Genomic DNA, 5,094 nt, shown 5'->3' on the forward strand with positions numbered 1-5,094 from the left:
CGCTGCCGCTGCTACTGTGTGGTCACTGGAATTTCCGGAGCAGAAGGCCCTGAAATCCTCGGCTTTCCGTGTTTCAGCAGCCGGGGCGAGGTCGAAAGCGCTCGGCAGAGGATGGCGCTCAGGAGGCTGTATCGGAGTGGCTAGTTGGAAACTCGAAGTTTTCGGACAGATGGACTCAGTGTCAGCTGTGGTCGGCTGCTTCTAAGGCATCGGCAAGTTGACAGTGCCTGGAGGTTTATGGCAGGGAGTTTCTCCCTTTTGCTGCCGCTATCGGGGACTTGGGGGCAGTCGATAGACTCGGGGACTTTGAGACTTTATTTACTGTGCCCATGGTCTGTCCTTCATCAAATTATGGTATTGCTTTGCACTGCTGTAACTATATGTTATAATTATGTGGTTCTGTCAGTGTTAGTCTTTGGTTTGTCCTGTTTTCTGTGATATCACTCTGGAGAAACATTGTATCATTTCTTAATGCATGTATGCATTTCTAAATGACAATAATAGAGGACTGAGTGTCCTCATAATCTAAGTTTAGGTATCAGTTACTAAATGTCCTCTGAGCTGCTTCCAGTGTATTTACGTTCTGCTGGTACAACATTCTAGAAATGGTCTTACCTATGCTCCATGTCAATGAAGCACAATGTCCCCACATTTGTATTTATTTCCTTTAGTAACAAATTCAGATCAGATTTATTTATCATAGTGAAATGTGTCGTTTATGCTAACAACCAACAGACCTGATGATGTGCTAAGTGTTGTGTATTTAATATTTCAGTAACATTGTAAGTATATTGTTTGATTAAAGATTCTTTGTTGTTTACATAATGCATTGCAGATTACCTGCAAATGTACATAAATGGCATACGTCATTATACCTACCGGGTGGGGGACGGCCGCTGATTAAGAGGGCGAGATTGCAGGAAGATGCTATCCCATTGCACTTCGAGTGTGCCAACGCCTGCGATATTTCCAAATGGGAGATACTCATCTGCAAAATTTGTGCTAGAGGGGGACTGCATTCACACTCTCCCTTTGTGGGTCAGCACAGTTGTGTAGTGATTAGCACAACGTTTTACTGTACCGGTGACAAGGGTTCATTCCTTGCCGCTGTCTGTAAGGAATTTGTACACTCACCCTGTGACTGCATGGGTTTCCTTCCACAGTCCAAAGGCATACTGGTGGGTAGATTAATTTGTCATTGTAAATTTTCCTGTGATTAGGCTAGTACTAAATAGGTGGATTACTGTGTTGCACAGCTCGAAGGGCTGGAAGGGCCTATTCTGTTCTGTACCTTAATAAATAAATTAAAAATTTTTTAAATCATGCTTCCAATGATAAGTAGGTGCCTCACTTAAAGTGAAAACGAACGTAGGCAAGTTATCTCACACGTCCCTTGTTTTCCTTCTAGTTAGTTTTTTTGTTTTGGAGTTACAGAACTTAACAATGGTGATGAGTACATTTTAAAAGAACCTAAGTTGACTACCTGTCTGCTGAAGTGCTGTGGGACGGATTTGAGTTTAAAACAAAAGCAATGCAGCACACGTCTCTTCTGAAAAGGAGACAGACACCATCAGGTTAAAAAAAGGCAGAAAATAGAAGAATTCACGGCTTCACAAATAGTGAGTGCCGTGTGATAATAAACACAAAAAAGAGCAGAAATGGCTACTTCAGAAAGATTGATGCATTCAATTGCATAAGAGATAATGGAATTTTCTATGATGAAAGGATTGAGCTGTATTTTAAAGAAAATGGAATAACCAATGAGAAGTGAGTTCCAATTTTGCTGAGTGCATTGGATTTAAAGGCATACAGTTTTTAGAAGTTTGACTGCTCCAACCAAACCACCTGAAATGAGCTTAACTGATATCGTGAAAGTATTGCAAGAACATTTAGGCTATGTCCACACTAGACCGGATAATTTTGAAAACGCCTGTTTCATGTAAGAACGATAGGCGTCCACACCAGGCGTTTTTGAAAATACCTCCGTCCACATTAAAACAGGTATTTGGGCGCATTCCCTCCTACTGGGCATGCGCAGGACACATCTACAGAATTCACCCGCTTCGACGAGTACGCCCGACTCTGAAAGTTTGGACCAAGCAACAGGTGATGGCTGCGACATGTTTGGTGTGGAATCTCACCATGAAAGATTTGGTGCGCGTTTGTCCAGTTACAGACTAGAAAAACTTAAAAGGAAATTGCCAAACGATGGACTGCTGTTGGCTCTCACGCAGTAGGACTTAAAACTAAAAAAAAACAAACACTGGAGCGTATGGAGGCAACCGACAGGATGTTCACGGACAGTACGACCCGGCTGATGACGAACATTGAAAAACTGACTAACTCTGTTGCAGAGGGATTTGCAATGATGAGGAATATGATCGCCCCGCCCCCCAGTACTTTTCACCGGCACAACACCAGCCCCACAGCCACTACAATAGCTACACATACGGGCACACAGACCCCCGGGTGGCCTCACCAACATATTCCCCACTCCCACAGAGGGGTCACCCTGGAAACATTTCCTACAGCCATAGTCTCTTCACCGATGAAAGGGACGACAGCTACAACTAAATGCAATAAGGCTCGTTACTGGGCAAAAGTGAAATTTGCTGTTACCTCATTTGTTTGCCTTTACTTTTGCCATGTCTTTCTGTATTATTTTGCTGTATTTAACGTGCAATAAAACGAGTTGCTATGCAAAAGTGTTTTTATTTTTACCTGAGTAAAAGTGAAGCTTACAATTTTCTCTTTTTGGCCTTAACATTTTCACGTCTATGCCAAACATGAGCTACTACTTAAAAAATGACATTTTGGAAGTAGTCACAATTGCATCTATTGAATGTTTGCACAAGCAATACATTAATAAAGCACCTTGTTAAATGTATAAAACATGTCTGCATCAGTTTTATCTTGCATTTCCGTACAATGTTACATTAGGCTGTTACAAACCTATTGGCAGAGAAGTACTTGCATAAATAGGTAAACCACCTCCATACAAGCAAGGTCAGAAAACAGGGCAAAGTGTTTATTCAGTATTCAGTAAGTTATGGATCAAAGTATTTGGTAAGTACATTTCTAACTCTTCTGGCTTCTTTCTCGTTGCCGTCTGTTCTGAAATTGTGTGGGGGGTTGAAATTATTGTTGCGGTGTTTGGAGGTTGCGTTCAAGAAAACAATGAAATGCCGCGCGGCCGCCACCACCTGTTCCGGCACATCATGACAGCGTTTTTAAAAAGAGCTGGTTACCCCATACACACTACACCGGCCATTAGGCATTTTCAGATTTATTCACTCCGGAGAGCGTTTTTGAAAAGCTCCGTTTTCGGGGGAGGAAAATGCCATTTCAGTGCGGACGGAGGGTCAAAATGAAGAGAAAAAGCTTCGGTTATGGATTTATCCGGTCTAGTGTGAAAATAGCCTTCGAACCAAAGTAATCGTTGATTGCAGAATGCTTTAGGTTTCATAAGCGAAATCAAAGGGAAGAATAATCCATTTCAGTTTACGTGGCTGAATTGAAGAGATTATCTGAGCATTATCTGTTCAATGATGGGCTTAATGATATGCTGAGAGATCATCTAGCTGTATCAATGGAAACAACAGCCAGAGATGCAACTGAGTTGCAATCAGGAATGCGAGTGAGCGTAAACAAAATTGCAATATTAAACAGAAACCAGCCTGGCCAAACAGTTTGTGTTACAGTTTGGCAGGGACTCACATACACCAAACCAATGCAGGTTTAAAGGAGACACTTGCAGAAAATGCAACAAAGTAGGCATGTCTGGCAGACAAGAATAAATGGACTGCTCAAAGAAGGGAAAAAAGAGTCAAGTTGCAGTTTCAAAAAGATCACTAATCTGAAAGTTGTTGTTGAAATACCTGATAATGATGAGAGTGACATAGGATGAATAGCCTTGAGATATACAATGTGAAAACTAACAATAGACAGCAATAGGGTTTACACCAGATATGAAGGGCAAACTAATTAAAATGGAGTGGGACACGAGCTCGGCTACTTCAATCATTCCACAAAATGAGTGTGCATGACATTCCAAAGATGCCCAGCTGAAGCCTGCAGATACCAAACTAAGAACTTATACTGAAGAAAATTTAACTCCTGTGGGAATGTCATTCATAACAGTGAAATACAATAACCAACAAGCCACATTGGGCTTGTATGTGGTAAAAACAGGAGGGCCAGCATTGTGGGGTCATAACTGACTGAGACAACTACAACTTGATTAGAAAGCCATCCACCATTTGCATGCCACATTGTCTGTAATAGAGTCAACTGAAAGTGAATAGTTAAAAGGTACAGGATGATGCCATAACTGTGTCCTTGCTGTACACCATGAACCATTGTCCAACAGAAGGCAAATGGGTGTTGTTGCCAACTTCTGTCCTCTGGTCGGAAAGCATATTGGTCCAAGGAAGGATCATGCTGCTCAGAGGAATTGTAGAAGTGCCAAAAACAGTGGTCTGACTACAACAGTTTTTGTCGTCAACATATCTGAGAAAGCTTCTGATATGCTAATCAGGTAGTTACTTGCACAATGTGGTTTGATTTTAAACTGGAAGAGAATTTGAGGAGCTTCAGGAAAGTTGCAAGCATTCTGCTTTTGTGAGTATAAAGAACCAGAATCTACACTGCAAGCATTAAGCTTTGCATGAACTTCAAGTGCTTCTAAAAGTGGATGCAACGCCTAGTTGGATGAACGGAAGGCCAAAAAGAAAGAGATACAGTAACAAAGTACTCATCGGATAATGTGAATTCTTTAAACCAATCATCACCTACTGTTGTCACACTATTGACACATAAGCATTACACAAGGGTGCTGAGATAATGCAAACAATAGTCGGTGCCCCAGGGTCACAGTTATGGTTCTTTTTAGGATTTGTCAGTTACTACAACAGGTTCCTGCCAAACCTGGCCACTGTGCTCCACCTCTTGAACTCATTACTAGAGCTCTGGAAGACATGGCAACGGACATAGTAGTGTGAGGTAGCTTTCCAAAAGGCAAAAGAAATGGTGACATCAGACACTGTACTCATACATTATGATCCAGATTGTCCATTGAAGCTTGCCATGTAGTGT

General features: G+C 41.7%; 1 non-coding gene across 1 annotated transcript; it reads left to right on the plus strand.

Annotated features, from left to right (window-relative positions):
* The first annotated feature begins 871 nt into the window (after positions 1-871).
* Positions 872-1,034, plus strand: LOC134359137 (U1 spliceosomal RNA). Its single transcript, XR_010021044.1, has one exon. It is a non-coding gene; the product is annotated as a U1 spliceosomal RNA (small nuclear RNA).
* The last annotated feature ends 4,060 nt before the right edge of the window (positions 1,035-5,094 follow it).

The sequence above is a fragment of the Mobula hypostoma genome, chromosome 19 (assembly GCF_963921235.1).
Source record: "Mobula hypostoma chromosome 19, sMobHyp1.1, whole genome shotgun sequence".
NCBI classification, from domain to species: domain Eukaryota; kingdom Metazoa; phylum Chordata; class Chondrichthyes; order Myliobatiformes; family Myliobatidae; genus Mobula; species Mobula hypostoma.